This window comes from Epargyreus clarus, unplaced genomic scaffold (assembly GCF_041222505.1).
Source record: "Epargyreus clarus isolate Ecla_fem2 unplaced genomic scaffold, WU_Ecla_fem_2.2 ptg000002l, whole genome shotgun sequence".
In the NCBI taxonomy this organism is placed as follows: Eukaryota; Metazoa; Arthropoda; class Insecta; order Lepidoptera; family Hesperiidae; genus Epargyreus; species Epargyreus clarus.
Genome location: NW_027332210.1, coordinates 4,315,641 through 4,340,524, shown reverse-complemented (window position 1 = coordinate 4,340,524; position 24,884 = coordinate 4,315,641). Strand labels below are relative to the sequence as shown.

The window sequence follows — 24,884 nt, the reverse complement described above, 5'->3', positions numbered from 1 at the left end:
TTTTAAACCACTTATTACATTGTTTTAACATAGTAAAAAATATAAACAATTTTATTAGTGTTTGAAATATTTTTTTTTAAATTATATAAAGTATCAATAAAATTTGACACATTTGAACGCCGCCATTTTACGCGCTCTTTGAATGACGTCACGTAGCGTGATTTGTATTGATAATGATGATATGATAACTGTATGCACATAAAGGTATTATTAAACGTTTTCAGGTTTCATCGCTATTTACATCATGGGAAAGGCTAAATAACCACTTTATAAATATTTCCTAGAGTTATTGTGCAAAACCACTACTATAAATACACTATATAGTGTTTTTTTCTTTGCAAAAGATAATACGGAAAATGTGGTGCAAGATTATAGGAAACAGATAAAGTATCTCCAAAATCGCATTAACATTTGCATTTACTGTAACAAACAATAATTTTAGGTAAATAATTTTAAAATATTGCATTGATCATCTACTTAGGTACTTATCGACTTCTACATCAAAGGCTATCATTTGAAACACACAAAATACATTATAATTTATTATAATTTACAATATTATAAAGATAGGTGAAGATAGGTGATAGGCAGTAGCCACTTACCATCAGGTGGACTGTATGCTCGTCTGCTACTCCTATATTATAAATATTAACAAAATAAGTTATGATCAATTTAAATATTTCTGAATTAAATAATACCAGTTTATTCATTTTCTTATTCATAAAACCAGTTTATTCATTTTGCATATTTTAGGTAAATAGTCCGATTGTGCTTTGACAAAACTACTTTCAATCATTGTTCTTGATTATTTCTAATAATACTATGTAGAAAAATTGCACTAGGTAATAAATAACACTGTAGGAATATAGACAAAAACAATTTTTCTCTCAAACAGTTTGAATATTGACGCCGATAAACATCGTAACACGCTATGTGACGTCATTTTTCGATTCGACCAATGGGAATGCGTTTTGCAAATTTGAATTTCGCGCGCATAATTTACGATTTTTGATTAAAGTTTTAAACAATTTAATACGAAATAAAGAAGAAATAATGGTTTAGATGTAATTTCAGGACCGTAATGTACCAAGGAAAAAAATAACAAGCAAATCTAAATCACATGCATATTCCCTATTTCGGATCAACATACATAGTTTATATTAATTGGGTACTTGACAGTTATAACAATAAAATATGAAATATATCCAATATGATAGCTTATAAGTAAACATAAATTATGCAGTATTTAGTTTAATTTTTATTACGTTCTAAGTATTTTAATTTTTTAAAAGAAATTTTCGATTTTTTATCTGTGGATTTTAAATCCCAAAACGGCGACAGTGCTGCCTTAAATGTCATGTGACGTCACCACATGCATAATAAACAAGACAAATAAAAATGATATCGTTTGCTCTTAGAGTTGGTTGAATTTATGTTGTGAACCGAAATGAATCCACAGTATATTAAAGCTGATAGCGTGAATCTGCTTAAAGAAGATATACAATGCAATAAATAAAAATGAATACAAAAACTTCCGTGAAATAACCTATGGAAATCACAAATAAACAACGTAAGTAAAATATTCTTTATATTTACATTTAATCATTTCGGACAGTTAAAACATTTCTTAACCGATTTCCGATAGAAGAAAGGTTGTCTTTAAGTGATTATCAAGCTTTTTAAACTATACTTATATTCTTATGTGAACTGCTTTAAGGTTATTTATTGGTTATATTTATATTTTCAGATCTTCGCGACAGTCGTATAGTGACCACGCTATAGGGTATGTGCAGTTTAAGAGGCAGGCAAGTTTGTGTTTCATGAAAAGTAAAAGTTGTCCTGAATACAAGGTACATCAAAAGTCATGCTCAGTGTCCATGACTGTATATGAAAAACAAAGTATTATTAAATGTGATGACTGTCCTGCCTCCCAAGGAGGCAGCAAACATGCAGTAGCATTTTTAATGTGGAGTCATAGAAAGTGAGGAACCAAAAGTTTCAAAGGTGATCAGCACTCTGAAGTACATAAAGTTAAGGAAATGGGAAATAGTAGTTCTTTACTTGAGTAACCTACCCAACAAGATGAAGGCTGTTGCTGTTATTGCACTACAGTTGCTGTTATTGCACTACAGATTTCTCAAAATGACAATGATAAAAATTATATATCTAGTTGTTACAGAAAAAAAATTTAAAAATGAAGAAAGTACACACTCAAGCAGCACAAAAATTCAGCTTAGCAAGAACTTCAATATACAAGAAAATAACAGCTTCAAAATGCTTTGAGGTTATCTGTAGTAAATATTGTAAAATTTGTAAATGTAACATATAATGACAAATATATACAAAAGTTCTATGGTGTGTACTCAATAATAGACCCATATAAACCTAACAAACAAAGCAGTCGGTTAATAAAAGATTAAAATTAACAAATCATGTATTTTTAATTATACAGTCCTGTAAGTTAATCCGTGCACAAGTAATAATAACTCAGTCATCGAAATGGTTTGTTTCTTAATTACAGAATGAGACCTTAAAATAGAGAATTCTCGTAGACGTCTTTTAATTCATTTATTCTATTCTTAACTAATACTATTCTAACTATTCTTATCATAGACATCTTTATAATATATGAATACTTTAACTTGCTGTTTTGTTCTGATTACATCCGGGTTTGATGATTTACAGTAGAGGAATCACTCCTTATTCTTTTTTCTTATTAATAGTTCTATTACATGTTTGAATCCTGTCTGCAAGTTCTTTTAACGTTTATGAGATTTCGGTTTAGGAACGTGTATAAGCAAATTTGTTAGGATATTTAGCGATCGTACTTGTACACATCGTCACTGCACACGTCTTATAACTTGTCATTTTTTTCAATTTTAGTTTTAAAAGCTAAATAACTCCCTATTTTCTTCCGAGCGTTGTTTGTTTACAGTATAATGACGTTTCGCCATAAAATGACACTTGACCGCCTGATTTAACGCGACGTTCCGTTCACCGTAAAGAAACTTTGTTTTTTATTAATAAATAGCCCTTTTTTCGAAAAAGTGATCGATGAAAGGCATATATAATACGTATACTAATTCATTAAAACACTTTCCCAAAAAGTGTCAAGTAGCCAATTGTAAATAAGTATGTAAATTGTTGAATCTAATATTTTATTGCAATAAAACAACACTTTTATAATAGAAAATTAGTACAATCTTCTAGGTAGACTCTTTTTTTCAATTAATCAACATTTATGTTAACGGAATATTGTTTCAAACCTCTACGTTAGTCCTAATTTATGTTTGTAATAAAAGCTACACAAAGGGATAATTTCATAATCTGGCAACAGAAAAGTTACTGTCACAAAATTGAGTAGGATATGTAGGTAAAACAGAAGATTCAATCTATCTACTGACATCTATTGAATATTTCATTGAACTACGATAGAATCAATGACACTTTCTTAGTTCTAACCTTACATACTAGATGGCGTACTTTCATGTCTATGTTATTTAGAAGAAAATGTACATTTTGTAAATAAAAATTACGAATGGATGCAATTTATTATGATAAATGGCAGCAGTTTAAGTGCGTAATGTCGCCAACATTATTTATTGCATGCGTCGGGCTTAATTACTGGTGGTGCTTCTAGTAACTACATATTACGAATATTCAATTTGGATCAACCTATGAAAAATATATAAATAGATAGACACACCTATTTAGCATCTGATTAAACTCGAACAATATAAAATTAGTGCAAAGTTGTTTTAAATATAACAGAAATAAATATTATCTGTACATTGTTAAAAATGTGAACCGCTCAACCAGCAACCCCGGGAAAAACAACGGTACCTATGTGTGGCAACGGAACTTCTCAGAGGTATTCCGTTGGATGCCATCGGGGCAGTTTTAGTGGGTAAAATCCCACATAATCCCGTGGTCCCACAACTTCGAATACTTTTTGAAGGCTTCAAAAATGTCATCTTCATAGACTTACGACTTTACGTAGGTACGCTACGCTTATTATCTACCTTTCCCATAAGTATGATTGTCAGGGGTGGACGATGGCTGTAAAAATAATAATGAGTAGGTATATGCGGATTTTGTAGCCATTTCCAATAATTATTAGTTTCTCCTCACACTATCTATCAATCTACCAGCCTTTAAAGTCCATTGCTGGACATAGGCCTCCCCTAGTCTGCGCCACTCCGACCGGTCTTGAGCCGTCTGCATCCAGCCGTTACCCGCCGTCCGCTTCAGGTTATCAGTCCACCTGGTCGGGGGCGTCCTGTACTCCTTTTGCCGAGACGTGGTCTCCATTCGAGGACCTTCCTACGCCCGGTTATCGGTCCTACGAATTATGTTGCCACTTTTACAAATTTTGTGAATGGAGCGTAAAAGTCGTAAAAAGAAATTCACGTCAAAAGCATTGCTCACGTGTCATGGTAGGTATGTAATTATCCATAAGTGATGGTAAACACACCATTACGTGACATTAAATAAATTGCATGTACCTAGAGATATTTCCTGCGTCCATAAGACACTAATTTATGTAAATCTAGCATTTATGTATCTCTAGGAAGATAAGTAGGTAAAATTTTACTTAATTAGACATTTTTATTAACCATAATCATGGATATTATTTTTTATTTCATCCCAAAACGCAATCTATGAAAAATACTTTTTTAACCGACTTTAAAAAAGGAGGTTTTTCAATTCGACCGTATACTTATATGTTTTTTTGTATGTCATCTCCTTTTTTATTCCATATCTATTTTTTATATCGATCAGTGTTTGGTATGATAAGTAGGTATGTAGGTACCGCCAGATAAATATTATTTTATATCACGGCGTGCGTAAATTGACGTTTTACGCACGCTTCGCGTGCGCAAAACCCTCATTTCCGACCCCGTAATATAAAATTTTATACAACACGCGGACGAAAAATGTTTTTCTGACTCGTGTGATTGCAGTCCTCGCCTGCGGCTCGGCCTGCAAACTCACACTTGTCAGAAAAAAATTTTTCGTCCTCGTATTGTAATGTACTAATTATTTTTCGTTACTTTTCGTGAAATTGTGAAGGCAAATGATTACTCCAAACACAAAATTATTGAGACACATCTTTGATATTCGACACCATAGATCTACGTTCTACAGTTATCTAAAATCTGTATGTAAGATTACCCACAACCATAAATAACGGTAGAGTCCCATATAGCACAGACATACCGGCTCCGAGGACCACGTGGTCAATGCGTCGTAAAATAAAGGGTGTGTCACACTTTCTCCAACAGGTGATGGATGTACCTACTTTCACTTCAGTTGGCTACAATATAGACCGACGGTAAGGTCAAAACCGCACTTATGTCCGGTCAATGACATTTAAGTTGGCAACTTTTACCACCCGAATCCGTGCTTCTTATGCTTGGGTGTCGAACTTGGGAGAATTCTAGAAAAATCTACAGATTGCCATAGATTAGTAAAGACACTTCGCCGCCTTGAAACTGAATGAAGCCACAAACGGCTTATTAGTAAGTTCTTTTTTGAATTCTTGACAAATAAAAACATTTTTAGAGAAAATTTACGAATAAATAACTAATACTTACTGCGTAATTTACATAATAAATAAATAATTATTTCAAATATTTTAAGGACATTTTAGGACGGAGGCGTGGCAAAACTTTTTTACGCAACTATTTCAATTCTCAAAACTGGGTACATTTTCTTGTTAGGCGTGAGTAATCTTTACTAATCTATGCATATTGCAGAAGACTTCGGAGCTTTGTTGAGCATTGAAACAATGCACATAATATAATGATAGAGGTTATTGCGTGGTTAACAAAATATATTATACATTCCACGTGGTAAAATAGACGCTAGTCAAAAATAATAAACGATTTTTAAGAAGTTTGCAACGTTGACAACGAAAGATCTGAGATTGTAGGCAAATTAAGGTCTATATGGACCTTCATTATGTCCTTCATATAATCTGTCCTCGTGCATGCAAAAGCGATACAGATACAAAACAACATACAGATATAAAACAATCGTTTTCAGATTTATTGCAGATTTCATAGTCGCACTGCTGCAGTTGCCTGGCCTATTTATAAACAAATTTAATAAAATATTTGATGTAATCGTATAGACGTAGATATGTGTGATGTTGGCACTCTCATATGAGGTATGATGAGAATAATTATCAATTCTTTCTTTCAATCTTTTTTTTATAATATAGGAGTCGCAGACGAGCATGCAGTCCACCTGTTGGTAAGTAGCTACTGCCACCCATGGACATCTGCAATCAATCCCAGATAGGATAAGATATTCGTACCTGAGGTCGGCCACAGATGCGCCGCTACCCCTGAGGACTAAGCTGGAACGCCTCGGAAAAGTATGTCTCCCTTACCACACCCTTCAAAACGGAACACAGCAGCGCCTAACACTGCTGTTATTTGGCAGAAATAGGTGTGGCAGTGGTGCCGCTGGAGTCGAACCACAAAGGGTTCTACTACCTTCAAAACAAGCATTTGTTTAGAGTAATTTCGAAATTACCCCGCTCACAGATAACATAGGGAGGAGTTAGGAGGTTTTACTCCTTTGAATAATTTTGTATTTTTTGCATAAAGTTCGTAGAAAAACGAATATATTTCGTATATTGTTGAACTTTTGAACCCTCAAAACAAAGCTATAGTTACGCCCATAACAGACAGTACAATACGAATATTATTTACGATATAATAATGTCCGCGCCAAACTGCTAGTCCGCTCTGAAGTTGTTGCGAGCAGGTGTAGTCATACAATTTGTTACGGCGACTCGATTCATTTCTATATTGAGAGCGGACGAGCAGTTTTACGCAGACTATACACAAGCATGCTTTGATTCTAGTTCTAATTCTATTTTCCGTCCCATTTCAATTACATACCGATTTAACTTATTAGTGTAGATACAGTAGATACAGCCTTAAACCAGGTACACGATATTACTTCCGTTGAACAAGAGATTATGCGTGTAAAGAGCTATTTATAGACTGAATATTGATTCTTTGCTAATTTGCGGCCAATGACTGTTTATTTATATATGTAATATCTAATAGGAGGCAGTAGAATTCAACTAATTTGTCACTTCTTAAGGACATTTTAGTAACCAAAACAATAGGGTCGTCTCCACATAGCTTTGTAGTGCAAACCAAACAGGGATTTGTACAAACAAATTTTTAATGTAGCTGCATACGAGTAACACATTTTTTTATTTCCCTAAGTAAGTAATAAGTTTTTAATTAATGTAATAAAATTACAATCTTATTTTGGCCTTATGTTATTTGACAATAAAATGAATGATTTTTCACATTATTAGAAATTACTGAGTAATAAGTTATTAATATAAAAAAATCAAATTGTTAGGTAATTTTGACAACATACCACCATTATGATGGCCAGTGGTGATTGCAACACACACAGAAAAGATTGTTGGGCAAAAACCAAATGATCGTGCAATTCATCTGGTAGCCGCTGACGTTCATGAACAAGTGTAACTCGCTTCAAATGTCCTACATGAGCTCGATCACAGATTTGTCATAGCTTCCGGAGATTAAGTGATGAATCCTACAATTAATACCTTACTTCCTTTAAATAAAACACAAAAGCTCGATACGATGAATATTTTTCATTGCCAAAAAGTGTTAGTGGGACCATTATTTTGAAGAACTCTTTGTGGTTCGACTCCAGCGGCACCACCGCCACACCTATTTCTACCTAATAACAGCAGTGTTAAACGCTGCTGTGTTCTGGTTTGAAGGGTGTAGTGGCTTAGTCCACAGGGGTAGCGGCGCGTCGGTGGCCGACCTCAGGTAGGAATACCTAATCCCATAGACTTAGATTTTTTCTCTACGCCACCTAATCCTATCTGGGGTTGATCACAGGTGTCCATGGGCGGCAGTAGCCACTTACCATTAGGTGGATTGCACGCTCGTCGGAGGTGTTCCAGCTTAGTCTTCAGGGGTAACGGTGCATCTGTTGCCGACCTCAGGTAGGAATATCTAATCCTATCTGGGGTTGATTACAGATGTCCATGAGTGGCAGTAGCCACTTATCCCTGTATTATATAAAAATATATTCGATCCTTAAAGGTTTAACACCTTTAATATAATCGTAAGTATATAAAATTTTATCACTTAACCATTCCTGACTTAATGATGGTTGATAAGCATTTTAAACCTGGAAAAGAAATTTAATCTTACACCATCAAGCATTAGATATCACGGCACTTAAGAACAACTTGATTTTAGTATCAGGAGGAAATAGAGTAATTAGAGATGCATATTAATTCTCATGCTTAATATGGTTAGTACTAGTACGTTTCATTGATGGAGTGTTTATTAAGATGTTTTTTTTTTATAATTTAGAAGTAGCAGACGAGCATGCAGTCCACCTGATGGTAAGTGGCTACTGCCGCCCATGGACATCTGTAATCAACCCCAGATAGGATTAGATATTCCTACCTGAGGTCGGCCACAGATGCGCCGCTACCCCTAAGGGCTAAGCTGGAACGCCTCGGAAAAGTCTGTCTCCCTTACCACACCCTTCAAAACGGAACACAGCAACGCCTAACACTGCTGATATTAGGTAGAAATAGGTGTGGCGGTGGTGCCGCCGGAGTCGAACCACAAAGGGTTCTACCACCTTTCTTTTTTCTTTGTTTTTAGTTTATTTTCATAGTTATGTTTCAAATTGATTTTCATGCGTATGTTGTCTACCTTTTACGGTGTCACTGCTGGACACGGGTCTCCTTCGCAGTGGTTGAAATTCAGTCTCTTAATCGAGGGTTTGAAGTTCAAATTCCAGACACGCATCTGGTTTTTCATAAGTTATGTGCGTTTAAGTCTACCAATACGCATTTGGCCAGCGCGATGGACTTTGGCCTTATCCTTCTCATTATGAGAGGAGACCCGTGCCCAGCAGTGGGACAATAATGGGTCGATGATGATGATGGTAATGATGGGCGTAGAAATTAGTAATGACACTTGCTGAAACAGTGAAGGAAAACATTGTTATACGGTGAAGCTTACCATTACGCACTTGGCCAGCGTGGATAATGACTAAAATTCTTCTCATTTTGAGGGTAGACCGTAGACCTGTACCCTTACCATGAGTTTTTACGTTTTGACAAATATGACTGTTTTGGTATTTGTTTACGTATTGGCCTATATGATTTCCAAGTTCTGACACAATCCGCTAGGGGCGCTGATTGGAAATTGTATGGGCAAATACGTAAACAAATACTAAAACAGTCATATTTGTCAAAACGTAAAAACTCCTGGTAAGGGTACTGTGCCCAGCAATGGGACAACAATGAGTTGATGACGATTTGCAATGACCCTATAACATCATAAACTTACTATACCTAAGCCCATTTAACGTTAGGTGCCAATTTTTCTAATAATTTGGAAACACAGAATTATAAAACGATCATACACTTTCTTTTTACAAAATAAAGCTATTTCCAAATTGTCAATTTAAGAAATCACATAATCATAACACCACTTCTATACCATCGAAACAAGAAAGTTGTTACCTGTTTGACCCAGAAAGTCATGACCTAATTCCAGGAGGTTCCCACTTTTACCGTTGCCCAAACGTCATAACTTTCTATTAATGAAAGTGACAGATAAAACCAAAAGTGGAGCCGAGCCACCCTGAAGGCCGTCCACTCGACCTACGACACAACAAGTGGGTTGGAGAAAGTAGTGAAAGTTTCTATTTGGCCATGATCTACTCTTCACATTCTTATACTCAATTTACAATAGAGTTTGTTATGAATGAACTAAACGAGATTCTGTACTTTATAACATTGTGAATAAGGAAAATAGTCGCGGGATTCGCATGTAGGTCAGATTTACTTGCCGAGATGCAAGTAATGATTGTGTTTTAATGATGATTTCGTTTTAATCTTTTCCTTTTTGATTTGGTTCGTATGAAAGCGAATTTTTTATACTGTCGCCGACCTAGACTTGCTTTAGAAACAAGAAGGAACAAAGTTCGTATCATATGACAAATACGTTTAGTTTAAAGTTTTGGTCAATTTCAACTTAACATTACTTACAGAAGTCTCTTTCAGACGTACTTGATTGAATTAACAGTAACCTCTAATCAGATAAATTCGGTGTTAGGCGTTGCTGTGTTCTGGTTTGAAGGGTGTGTTAAGGGAGACATACTTTTCCGAGGCGTTCCAGCTTAGTCCGGAAGGGTAGCGGCTCATCTGTGGCCGACCTCAGGTAGGAATTTCTGGTCCTATCTGAGGTTGATTACTGATTTCCATAGGCGGCAGTAGCCACTTACCATCAGGTGGCCTGCATGCTCGTTTGCTACTCTCATATTATAAAAAAATGGTCACGGAAGGTAATGAGTATTTTATATCAGAGAGCGTAATTATTTAACCTATTGTGGCTTTATGACCAAAATTAAACTCGGAAAATAAGGCAATTAGAATATAGTTTAATTTTATTAATATTTATGTGGTTTCAGGTTCAATTATCCAGTAACGATGCTTAGTATCTGAAAATGAGTATTTCGAGTAACCGAAAATACTCATTTATGGATACTATGAATAGTTATTTCGAGGATCCGAAAATACTCATTTTCGATTATTAGGAATCGGTATTGGATCGTTAAATTTATTCTATAGGTAATTACTGATAATTATTATTATACGAGTACTAATAAAGGGTTCTAGAAACTTTTGTGGTTCGACTTCGGCAACACTACTATCTTTATTTCTGCCTTTTAACAGTAGTAGGGTTAATGTGTGGTACGGATTTACTGCTAAAATATTTTTTTAAATAAAAATAGGGAAGTACTACACTTTGTTCGTGTTGATCTTTTTTCCGTTAATATTCCTTGAAAAGTTTTAAATTACATTTAATGTTGTTGAGATATTTTAAAATCGATACTTCTGTTCGATTCGGATCAATTTAAAATAGAGCGTGCTACTTTTATCGATCTAATTAACGACGATATTCCCTGAGCAGTAATAAATTAAATTCAATGTAGATTGAAACGTTTTTAATTTGATACTTTAGTTTGATTCGGATCAATTTAAAACGGATCTGTTTCGGAAATTACCATTCCTACGCTCTAAATCGCCTGAGAAACTAATAAGGAATGTCTGTAAAAATTCCCTCAGGATGATAAGGTGTTTTGTTATAATACCCGCATGTGTCGATCTATTTTCCAACGATATTCTTTGAGCAGTGGGTACTAAATTAAGTCCAAGATTGTTTTTTAGTAGTTCATAGACTGGCGCTTCAGTACGATCCGGATCAATTTAAATAGATCCGTTTCGGATTTCAATTGCCATCCCTACGCTCTAGATCGCCTGAGAAACTAATAAGGAATGTCTGTAAACATTCCTTTAGGATGATATGGTGTTTCGTTATAATTCCCACATTTGGCGCTCTCCACACGCTCGTCGTCGCTTGCGCATTTTAATTTAGAATATTTTATAACATCACCAACTTTTCCATATTCAATGCGGAACAAAATAATGTGTTCCCGCTACTGATCCGTTTTATAACAATAAGCTTATGTGGAATTGCATACGAGAGTAATATTAAGTGCTAACACTGCTAACTAGTGCTGTTACGATTTTTCGGATCTGTTTTGAATAATGATTTTTCGGAGCTTTTAAACTGTTCTTAAGGTACCAAATAGATAAGTGTGTTTTATTTTTTTTAAGATTATTGATTTATTAAATTTTGAACAATTCACATACTGAGTGTATATCTATGTGTGTTCATAGAATTAATTTAAGTAAATCCATTTTTTTTAATTACCTTACAATACTAATATTAGCAGATTATACATAAAATATATAATGTAGTTCTTATTTCAAAAATACCTAAACGTTTAATATAGTGTAAATTAAATAAAAAAATACTCAATTTGGTTTAATATTAATTTAATTAGTTACTGTGATTAAAACTGTATTGATAAATTGATTTATATGGTATCTTATATTTAATCTACATAATTATTAGTCTATATTCGTACTTATAGTGATTATTACTCCAAAATAAAGCAATAGGTACCTACTTGTTTAACAATGAAAGAAAATTTGTTGTAAAATTGAAACATATAGTACCTACCTAAGCGGCCGTAGTAACAGTCGTGGGTATAATTGGTTTTTGGACAAGTTTAGAGTAACATGGTAGAACCTAAAGGCGGATTTGGACGTCTGGAGGCCCAGGGGTTACATAGGATCGAAGGCCCTTAATTATTTTGCGAAGGATTATTTCCGTTAAATCTTTGAAAAATGTATTGCTAAGAAATAAAATGATTTCAACGAAAAAGGTAAGGGCTGTATATCGGAAAATTGCGAAAAAAACGAGGCTCCAGGGCAGTCTTGCCTGCTCCAAATTTGGCCCTGATAGAAACAATCGTATTTTGACGCCGACACCTACGCCTATTTCTTCTAATAACGCAAAATAGGTATGATGAAAGAGCTGAAGTGGTAGAACCCTTAGTTATTCTTTTTTCTTCATTGCAGTCAAATTAAGTGCAGCTTGGTGCTAGTCTGAAGGGTGTAGTACTGGAGAAACACATATACGGTGCCTTCCAACTAAGTTTTGATCGGTGGCAACTGGCAACAGGTCACAGGGGTCATGACAAAAAACTGTCAAGTGCAAATCGCACTTGGTCAGTTTTTTTTGTGAGACCCTGCATAGATGTCTCTCTGCTGGGGGGTAGCGGGGAGGATTGGACTTTTAGAATAAATACTAAAGTTATGAAGTTAGAAAAAAGTGGTCTAATTTCACCAAATTTCCTCTATGACCTTCCCAAAATCTAATGCGATCAAACGAGATTGACGGCAGAGTCAACTTACCATGAGATAAACTCGTTTGCTATATCAATTCAATATAAAAATACATCCTGAATATTTTTTATTCACTGAATAACATTTTATTTAATTTTGTTAGCATATACGAGTACATCCTAAACTTCGAAAATTTTCGTCCGCTACCACAAAATAATAAAAAAAAAACTTGATTATTCGAAATAAGAACAGCTCTTCAGACACCGTCTGATATTCGTCTCATTAATCTAGGTCTTTGACCCGTCCGAAAGTGACGAGCGCAAAATGGCCGCCAGTGTTTGGGTAAATTGCATAGGCGGTGCATTTTAGAAGCGTCATGGCGGGTCGAAATCGATTAGCCGCAGAATCGATTTTTTGGACCACAAAACGATATGAAAATCGATATTAGATAAATTATACGATATGAATCGTTTTCGAATGCCAAAAAGTGATTTTTCTGATGCAGTATTTAAAAAAACATATTAAAATTGATTTTTCTTTTTCTTTCGTATTTTTTGCCAATTTCTGGCGGTAAATTTAATTTTCCATTTATATTTAAATTTTTATGATTTTTATAGAAATAGAAACAAAAAACACATATTTTATTCATTTAAACGTATTATCAGGGCAATAAATAAAATCGATTTTCAGTCATTTATCTTTAAGACTGTCCAACAAAACAAATTGAGTTGATTTTCCTCATTCGATCTTAAGTCTTCGCTATTTTGGTGAATCGATTCTTCTTACATTCGAATCGATTATAAAAATCGATCTTTTTCGGCAAAATCGCAATCTCTAGCGAGTAAATGCGCGTTTCTCCGCTTTCTATACACTTTCACTTCCGAGCGTACAGACAAAACGACTAACACGCTGTTTATCGGAACTCTGAGTCAACCGGTGTTTACAAATATCGATCGCTGACTCATTACTATCCCACTGCTGGGCACGAGCTTAAAAAGATATCATAGTTCATATTGGTTGAGTAAGGATTGGTAGAGATCACACCTCTTTGAGATCTTTTTAGAACTCTGTGCAGGTTTTCTCACAATAATTGAAAAAATAGCTGATAAATGGCATGGGGCTCTTCAAGAAAGGCAAGAAGTTCGAAAAATCTGCTGAAAAATGACATGGGGCTCTTAAAGAAAGGTGCAAAAAGAGCTCTCCTTCAAAGCCGGCGATGCATTGGCGATTCCTCTGGTGTTGCAAATGTCCTTAGACGACGGTGACTGCTTACCACCAGGTAGCCCATATGCCTTATCGTTGGGTATAAGTATAAAAAAACAGAGGTGTTTGGAATTTGAATCTAGGATACCAGATTCTGAGGCCGAATTTTAATAGGCTTTAAATGTTAATTATATATCGACCGTTTGTAGGGGAAATCTTTCGTGTTTTAGTAATTTGAGGTTAATAAAATTACACGGAAATCTATATTGTGTAAATTGTCACAAGGTAATTAAAAATTATAGAGTTAACTGTATGGAACTGGCCACGGATGCGTTGCTGCCCCTGAGAAATAAATTTGAATGATTTTTATAAGTCTTAGTGTAGTTTAAAGAATCAAAACATAGCAGCGCTTAATACTACTATTAATAAGCAGAAATACATATGGCGGTGCTGCAACGAATAACTAAAGGCCGGTGGCATAACAATAGGGTGGCAGGACTGGCAAAATGCTACGGACCTTGGCCTGACGGGGCCCCCAGACCAAGCGGCTGCGAGCTTAAAAATGACCAAGAAACAGGTCGCCAGGACCAAACAATTACCAAAGTATAGTCTGCGTAAAACTGCTAGTCCGCTCTGAATATGGAAATGAATCGCGTCGCCATAGCTAATTGTATGACTATACCTGCTCGCAATTTCAGAGCGGACTAGCAGTTTGGCGCGGACTATAAGTTCGTGAGCGAAAATTTCTAGGGCCCCTGCAATCAATTTGCCACGGGTCTTCTATGGTGCACTTACGCCACTGCGAAGGGCTCCACCTTATCACCCATTCATAACAGCAAAACATAAACTAAACCGATTCATTCACAAACAACAACTCTAATAAAATTTCACTTCAAACAGGTTTGATTTCCACAAATCTATGAAATTATTTATAGCACATTGATAGCGGTCAGTGACCGACGCGAAAGATATGCTTGAGAAAGTTATAAGTTAGCTGAATCATAACGCCATTAAAATATAAGAATAACGTTAACGTCAAAAGTATTGAGTCGTGGGTGCAGCGTATGGAAAGTTTGCTTTTATGGCTTGCGTGCAGTTTTTAGGTGTTATAATAGCGTAAGCAAAGAGTTTACAGAAATAAGTATTGAAATGATATGATATTTTTGAAGTGAAACCTTCTTTAGCGGCGTTGTGATGCGTAAAATGTTAAACTCGCGTCAGGACGTGTCCTGATCGAAAATTCGTAAGATGGCAAACCAAACTGCAAAAGTCAAGATGTCATGTAGATGTGGTAGATAGGATTAGATATTCCCACCTGAGGTCGGCCACAGATGCGCCGCTACCCCTGAGGACTAAGCTGGAACGCCTGGGAAAAGTCTGTATCCACACCCTTCAAAACGGAACACAGCACCGCCTAACACTGCTGTTATGAGGCAGAAATAGGTGTGGCGGTGGTGCCGCCGGAGTCGAACCACAAAGGGTTCTACCACCTTCAAACCACATTCTACCACACTACCACATCAACACCACAAAACTAGGAAGTGACCAGAAAATTATATTCATTATGCATTTAAAAAATAATTTATTCAATTGTTAATTGCCTGTAAGTAAATCAGCATGTCTAATTATACATGTTAAGTGATTAATCTTCTGTTTAAATTAATGTATAATTAAATTTGTCTTAGAAGGTCATTAAAACCAAGTTCAAGTTCAAATAAGCTTTATGTTTAACTGTACTTAATTGCTCTCGACTTTTTTAACTCTTGTCGTAATACACGTGTAGATTGTATGGGCTTCACAGAATAATAGAATGGACTTTATCCATAACTAAAACTATCCATAGTACTTCTACTTTTGAAGGTGGTAGAACCCTTTGTGGTTTGACTCCGGCGGCACCACCGCCACTTCTATTTCTGCCTCATAACAGCAGTGTTTAACGCTGCTGTACTCTGGTTTAAAAGGTTACTTACCTGTCCGAAGCGTTCAAGCTTAGTCCTCAGGGGTAGCGGTGCATCTGTGGCCGACCTCAGGCAGGAACATCTAATCCACCCTGGGGCTGATTACAGATGTCCATGGGCGGCAGTAGCCACTTACCATCAGGTGGACTGCATGCACTTCTGCTATTTATATGTTATAAAAAATAAGGTGTGGTAAGTAAGGGAGATATACTTATACGAGGCGTTCTGACTTCCTCTGGGGTTCATAAATGATGTCCATGGGCTGAAGTAGCCACTTACTATCAGGAGGACTTTTGCCACTTCAAATGACGGTAGGAAATACATTATGTAAGTGTGTGTTACCGAGAATCGAACCCTGAGTCACCTACATATCCGGTGGCCACTGTTACGATGACCACTGTTATAATGACCATCATCATCATCATCATCAAACCATTACTGTCCCACTGCTGGGCACGGGTCTCCTCTTAGAATAAGAAGGATTAGGCCATAGTCCACCGCGCTGGCCAAGTGCGTATTGGTCTAGACTACTTCACATACCTTTAAGATTTTTTTTTATAAATCTCAGGTATGCAGGTTTCCTCACGATGGTTTCCTTCACCGTTTAAGCAAGTGATAATTAATTTCGAATGAACCTCGGACCCCTCGATCGAGAGGCCGCGTTTCTTAACCACTAGGCTATCACTGCTTTGATAGCCTAGTGGTTGAGAGCCGAAATTCGTTATAATGACCATTTAACGTTATTAGGTATATAAGAAACTTTCATGTAGGTCACTCAAAGTACCAGGACCACATGAATACTAACCATTAATCCGCGCCCTGTGCGTCCAGACGGACCTGTCTAGCTGATTGCCAACCAAGTTGTTTCTAATTATGCGACAGTATATCTGATCTCATTGGACACGGTGGCAACTAACAGCGGAGGAGATTATCCACTTCACTTGATAATAATAATGAATCGTTCCACGTGAAACGACGTTTGATGGTGAAATTTAGAACTACCCGGTTTTACTTGCTTTGAAGTGATTTTACATCTTAGATGAGTAAAAAACAGATAGATCAACTAACAAGAAAATCTGACCAGTATTGAGAATTGAAATTGTTGCGAAAAAAAGCCACGTCTCCGTGTCAAAAATGTCCCTATAATGTTTGAAATATTTATTACGTAAATTGCGTAGTATTAGTTATTTATACGTACATTTTCTTTAAAAATATGTTTTATTTGTCAAGAATTCATAAAATATCTGGCAATTCAGCGTTTTGTGGCTTCATTCTATTTCAAGGCGGTGAAGTATGTTTCTATTTTACTCATCAAAGTTTTACATAGAGCGCATTTTCCTCTAGAACGTGATATACATGTGATAAAAGAATTTTTCGAAATTATAATTACAGATTTAGGCGCTGTGGTTTATGTTAAAGGGTATGGATATCACTGCTTTGCAAGAATATCAGCACAACTAAAAAATCATTTTCTGTTAAAGGTACAATTTAATCCAACATATTTCCTATTTTAAGGTCTAACTGTACTGTGGTTACATATGCCTATGGCTACTCATACCTGTATTTTCCCTTATTTTAACATTTATTAAATGGATCTCGAAACAAAAACATTGTTTAATTTACTGGCTCCCCTGGAAATTATCTTTTTTGAGTTGTATATTCTTGCAAAGCAGCGATATATGATGCGATGCATCCATCTAAAACTGTTACCTAATTAGAATAATTTATTACAATTAAGTTGTTAAGCGTTGCTGTGTTCTGGTTTGAAGGGTTTACTTATTCCAACTTACTCCTGAGGGGTACTAACGTATAAGAAGGATAGTAATCTGTTGTTCACCAAGTCTTTAATCTTATCTCGGATTGATTTAAGGTGTCTATTCGTGACAGTAAGCACTTACTATCAGATGGTCTGCATCATCATCTGCTACTTCAATTAAAAATGTTAAAGAATGCGGGTAAAACAGATCATTAAATTCGAGTCTTACAACTTTTATTGACTCTGTGATAATGATACCGGAAATCAAAGTATTCAACAAAATTGTCACATAAAACTGAAGTTGTTGAAGAACTGCTATTAATCAGAATTAGTAAGGTAGTTGTTTCACTTCGATGTTATTTTATGAGCGAGAATTATAAGGACATACTCGTAGTTTATGACATAGTGGGCGAAATTCCATTTTAATGAATATTGCAAAGTTGCGGATTATTACCACGCTTTTATAGATAACACTATGGTTCGTTAATATTTATTTATTTATACTTTATTGAACCAAGCATAAAGGCCGGGCTTAATGCTATCTACCAGCAAACCTTTGGGATGTGCAGAAAATAATGAAGGCGGTACAAACATAAAGGAGAAAAAATACTTACAAAATAATAGCAAAAGAAACAACATTATATAAATAAAAAAAGGTAATCAGTTCAAAAATAAATAGAAAATTAGTAAAAAATATTATGAAAACGAAAACCCGACTGCTTGAAATTATAACCTTTATTACTTCCACAATTTAGACGAATTCAATGATACCTCATATGTCCAATCCATCAAGCCATTTGTGCTGTAAAGTATGCCAAAGGATGAGATATACATACATAATACTCGTATATACGCTCGAAAAACATTACCCTCTGAAATTGGGTAAAAAGGTACAAAACTGAACAAAGGTCTGTCTTTTCAAGATTCCTAGCTTAAGATCTCTTCATGAACAAGTTTAAGTAGAAAGGAACATTTAGCTAATCAACCGATCGATATCGACTTTCGTAGCCAATCGATCCATTCTCGATCAATGTCGTTGATCGACATCGATCGATTCGAACGATCGACGATTCATCCATGATTGAGTTCACCATATATCGCTATTTATAACCGTATTATTTTAAAATGTTTTCTACGTCAACTGACTCGTTCGATCGATAGCTTCGATAGATCGACCGAAAACTAACAATATGACGATCGACGTTGAAAGTTCATTTAACTGATCAATGTAGAACGATTATTTCAAATGAACAATCATATCCATAAAATAAACTGCAATCAATTCCTTATAATAAGTAAACAGTAAGGTGGTAGAGCCCTCTGTGGTTCGATTACGGAGGTACCACCGCCACACCCATTTCCGTCTAACAACACCAGTGTTAAGCGCCGCTGTGTTCTGGTTTGAAGGGCGTGGTAAGGGAGACATACTTTTCCGAGGTTTTCTAGCTTAGTCCTCAGGGGTAGGGGCGTATCTCTGGCCGATTTCAGGTAGGAACCGAATCTTACTTGGGGAAAAACAAAAGGTATTCTTAACGCCGAGAGAAAACATCTTCCACGGCAAAATGAATCAAAAACATTAAGTCAATGCCTCTCGTGTCTTCCTGAATTCCTTAGCCAGTGATCTGCATACACGGAATTTCTGCGCTATTAATCTCCTGTGAGGTCCTAACCATTAAAATAAACTAGCTTTTTAATAAGTACTGTACGTTTATGTTTGCCTGGTAGAAGCTTGTTTCGAGATGTCGCAAATTATTGTTTGAGAGACATTCCGAATTTTTAAGTTATACATAAATACAAGCGATTTAAGTGCTAAAGGCAAAGACGAAATCTTTGTGTCGACCGAGGTAGCATAAATCTAAGCCATATTGTCATACCAAACCAAAGTTTTGATAATACTTCTAAAGGTGGTAAAACCTATTATGGTTCGACACCGGCGGCACTACCGCCATACCTATTTCTGCCTCATAACAGCAGTGTTAAGCGCTGCTGTGCGCTAGTTTGAAGGGTGTGGTAAGGGAGACATACTTTTCCGAAGCTAAGTCCTCAGAGGTAGCGGCGTATCTGTGGTCGACATCAGGTAGGAATATCTTATCCCGTCTGGGGTGATTAGATGTCCAATGTCCATGGGCGACAGTAGCCACTTACCATCAGGAGGACTGCATGCTCGTATGCTACTCATATATTATATAAAAAATAATCGTTTCACGCTTACCCGTTTGCAGTGGAACTGAAGACTATAGCGAAGCATCATTTTATAGCGTTGCCAAGGAAACAGCTTCGATTAAACATCGATTGATTGCTTGAGAATTAGCCATATTAATTGTTAGCGAGGTCACTAACCTGACGCGAAACTATCGAATAAAAAAATACGGAATTTGTGTATAGAACGGATTTTTTTCAAATAGGATGGTTTCTTTGAGAGTTTTACAATGATATCCGAAAGGAAATATCAAGTAGAAGTAGTTAGTAAAAGAAGCAGCTGAACTTCATGAGTCCACCTGATGGTAAGTAGCCACTACCGTGCCTGGACATCTATTATAATGTAACAGCAGGCAGCAGGAGCAGGCAATCCTGATGGTAAGTGACCACTATCCCCCGTAGACAAAATTAATCAATCTCCGATAAGATTTGTTTCCTGCATAAGGTCGGACTTAGATGCGTCGCTACTCCTGGGGACTAAGCTGAAATGCCTCGGAGGCTCTCTCTTACGCTATCCTCTAAAAGCAGAACAGCAGCTCTTAACACTGTCATTACGAGTATTAAACAGAAACAAGTATTGCTGTGGTGCTTGCCAATCCCAATCTAGTAATATTTTTCCTGTTTTGTCTCAAGGTATAATCTATTTGCGGCTCATCTTACACCATTTACCTAAATATATATTGCTATTTTAAAGGAATAAATGTTAATTGTTATTGTACGCTGAACTCTGAGTAATTTAACTCTTTGTTCTCTGAAACAAGAGAACAGGAAGGCTCTCAGCCAAGTAATGTTGAACATCGTACTTGTTTTTAATTTGGCAGATAAAATAAAGCTCTTATAAAAATAAAACTTCTTGAAATGCAAGCATTAATGGAATGTGGAATGAATACAATGTGCCGCCTTAAAAGCAACTCAATATCTGCATTTTTCATCATTGCCGGACAAATTAAAACAGCCACGTTAATTCCTGAAAATTCAAAACATTCCATTGTTTTCTGAGCATACTAAATAAACAAACTGAGTTTAAAATAAGCCAACATTTATCAATTTATAGTAGTCGGAAGTATTCCCTTGCGCTTGTCAATTAACTATGTTAGATAGCTATTATCGCATACTTCTACGCAGCCTTTTGATATGTATATGTATGTTACATAGGTTCGCGCATAGATATAAATAACCAGGCGTGCAACAGAGACAGGTGGTTCAGGTTGTGTGAACCCGCCGGCTCGGTGTGACCGCGAAATTATTTTCAAGACTACACCAACCTCAAGCGAACACACACCACAGTACGAGCCGTATCCGCACACACGTCTCACTACTCGATTGCTAATGTAGTAGTAGTCGTGAGAAACTTGCCGATGTATACCCAAACGACTCATAAACGTAATCATAACACGCCAATTTAAACTTTACTATACAGTTTTGCAGTTTATAATTGAGTTATCGCAAAAAGGTGTTTATGTCTTTTATTATACGAGCGGTGTATGGTAAAGTTGCTATCTTGTTCGTAATGTCCGCGAACGGAGGTACATTCAACTTTTAGCCCAGTAAACTCTCAAAGTTCGTTCACCCACTGCTTGTCAACTGACGTAAAGTGAGGGAGACGGCTGGTAAAACAGATAGCGGCGTCTCTGTTGCGCGTTATGTTCAAGTTTAGAAGTTTTTATTGAGCGTTTGGCAGTCGAAATATGTAGTTGACTCTTGTTCGGTTTATGATCGCCTGGTACTATTGACGGTTTACGTTGGCTACATCGATAGATAACGTAACTACAATGTTTGCGTGTCGATCTTCGATTTATAGAGATGCGCCGTTTTACAAGAAATATTAGTTATTGTTTCATTTTACTTAAAGCTGTAGTAAAATGGAAAGTACGATTTAATCACAAATTACAAGCATTCTCGTAAATGTATAATTTATGTTCTGAATGTACGAGAAAGCTCGGAACTATAAAGTTACTATAAAGTTTAAACGCGAAAGCTATGTTACGTAACTAGTTCTCATTGCTGACATTGCCGCTAATCTGTTTATTAAACGATAGTTAAAACCAATTAAGTAATATAAAGACACAATAAATCTTTTAACCGAAGACTTGTAGGAAATTGGAATGATCTTTTGCCTTTCTTAATATAAATTACATATAAATCTTATTCCACAAGCTTTGGCAGCTTGTATTTATATTTATCAAAGGAAGTTTTATATAATATAGGCGTAGCAGACGACCATGCAGTTCAACTGATGGTAAATGGCTACTGTCGCCTATGGACATTGGACATGTATTCACCCCAGACGGGATAAGATATTCCTACATGATGTCGGCCACAGATACGCCGCTACCTCTGAGGACTTAGCTTCGGAAAAGTATGTCTCCCTTACCACACCCTTCAAACTAGCGCACAGCAGCGCTTAACACTGCTGTTATGAGGCAGAAATAGGTATGGCGGTAGTGCCGCCGGTGTCGAACCAAAATAGGTTTTACCACCTTTAGAAGTATTATCAAAACTTTGATTTTGTATAACAATATGGCTTAGATTTATGCTACCTCGCTCGACGCAAAGATTTCGTCTTCGCCTTTAGCATTTAAATCGCTCATACGAGTATGTACACTTAAAAATGCGGAATGTCCCTCAAACAATAACTAATTTGCGACATCTCGAAACAAGCTTCTACCAGGCAAACATAAACGTACAGTACTTATTAAAAAGCTAGTTTATTTTAATGGTTAGGACCTCACAGGAGATTAATAGCGCAGAAATTCCGTGTATGCAGATCACTGGCTAAGGAATTCAGGAAGACACGAGAGGCATTGACTTAATGTTTTTGATTCATTTTGCGGTATAAGATGTTTTCTCTCGGCGTTAAGAATAACTTTTGTTTTTCCTTTTTACCCGACTGCCAAGGAAGGGTTATGTTTTTCGCGCGTATCTTGTATGTTTGTCTTTCTTTATTTGATCCGATCTAACAAACGGCTGGATGAATTTCGACAGTTAAGGTGTCATTATATACGTCTCAATGACCCGAGTGTCCTTAGATAGGTGTTAGAAAAAAATAAATAAAATGGCGGATTTTTGGCGCGAAATAGTAACACATTTAAAAAAAAAAGCTAACCGAACCTATCGAATAGGGTATCATATGAAAGGAAATTAAACGGAGATTATAAAAACATATTTGTATATATATAAAACAGCAAGATGACTGACTGACTGACTAACTAAATGACTTTTTCATTTTTTAGAAATCAAAGTACAGCCAAAACCACTCAACTTAGAGTTCTGAAATTTTGCACAAAGGTTCGCTATATAGCGGAAATAAGTACTAAGAAAAGCCTTTTGGAAATTCTACCCCTAAGAGGGTAACATAGGGAAAAACAGTTTTTTTGAAATCCTTTAATTTTGAAGCAACTGCTACAAAATTTAGTACTTGGCTCTCTGGATAGGAACAAGGATACACCTATTTATCCCCATCCGAAAAATTAACCCCGTAGAGGGTAAAATAGGGGATAAAAGTTCATTTAAACAATCGTCAATTTTGAAGCAAACACTATGAAATTTTGTATTTAGCTTGTTATATAAAAATAATGAAATTCTACCCATTACGAGGTAAAATAATGACCAGAACTTTGAATTACTGAAGTTTTATATTTTATGGAGCGTAAATGGTGGATTGTTTTTGCGAAACACGTTTTAAAAAAGTTAACCAAACCTATCGAGTAGGATATTAAAATAAAGGAACTTAAAAGAGATTACACATACATAATATAATATATACATATATATAACTCATCGAGATGAATGTCTGACTAAATGAGTAGTGTTGCTGTGATACAGATCAACGCAAAGGGAAACCGCTGAAGTTTAGAGTGCTGGAATTTTACTCATTGGTTCTTTATATAGCGTAAATGAGCACTACGAGAATAAAATAGGATAATATGTTTGAACGTATTTTGATTTTGAAGCAGACACCTACTATGAAACTTTGTACGTATTTGGCTTTCTGGATAGAAATAATAAAACGCCTATTTCACCGTTTTTGGAAATTTCACTTCAGCTTTTATAGTGCAGTTGGGTTTTTTGATTTTTTAATTAATTGTATATATTGTTAGAAATATATTCATATTATATAACTAAGGTATTATTTTAATTAATGATTTTGTGTTATTTTCATGATGTTATTTTAAGTGCTAATTTATATAATCACTGGCTGGCATAGATTAGTACTGGCTGGTACGATTGGCAAAAAAAGAAAAAGAACGCTTTGGACGTTTGAGTTGTATTTTACGCGGGAATAATAAAAGTTGTAAATTGGATCAAGAAATAGTTTTATTTTATTAATATCTATATTGTATAAATTATTAGTTCTTATTATTTTAATTAGTATTTAATTTAATGTTTTAAAGAAAAGCCTATGTATGATTGACATTTGAAGACACCTAGGATTTGTCAATAATAATTGTTGAATACATAGATTAGTAAAGATACTTCGCCGCCTTGCCACAAACAGCTAATAAGTAAGTTATTTTTTTGAATCCTTGACAAATAAAAACATTTTTAGAGAAAATTTACGAATAAATAACTAATACTGCGTAATTTACATAATAATTAAATAATTATTTCAAATATTTTAGGGACATTTTAGCACGGAGACGTGGCAAAACTTTTTTACGCAACTATTTCAATTCTCAAAACTGGGTACATTTTCTTGTTAGGAGTGAGTAATCTTTACTAATCTATGGTTGAATAATGACAATAAACCAAGGAATTCTATAAAATAAACCTCGCTAAGACTTCGGTTTAGTCATTACTTTGTAAGTTTGTTTGCATGTGTGAATAAAGTTAATTAGGGATAATTAAATATTTTGTTCTTCCATTAAATGGATAATGGATTACCGGCCTGGTATACAGTCTTATATGCAGCGGGTTCCGGGTTCGATTCTCGACCAAATAATATCTCAATCACGAATTTAGACTTTTG

The 24,884-nt window shown here is 35.6% G+C and overlaps 1 long non-coding RNA gene across 1 annotated transcript; it reads left to right on the top strand.

Annotated features, from left to right (window-relative positions):
* Positions 1 to 1,167: 1,167 nt before the first annotated feature.
* On the top strand, positions 1,168 to 2,430 carry LOC140746317 (uncharacterized). The gene is made up of 2 exons (XR_012102757.1): positions 1,168 to 1,570; positions 1,748 to 2,430. It is a non-coding gene; the product is annotated as an uncharacterized LOC140746317 (long non-coding RNA).
* The last annotated feature ends 22,454 nt before the right edge of the window (positions 2,431 to 24,884 follow it).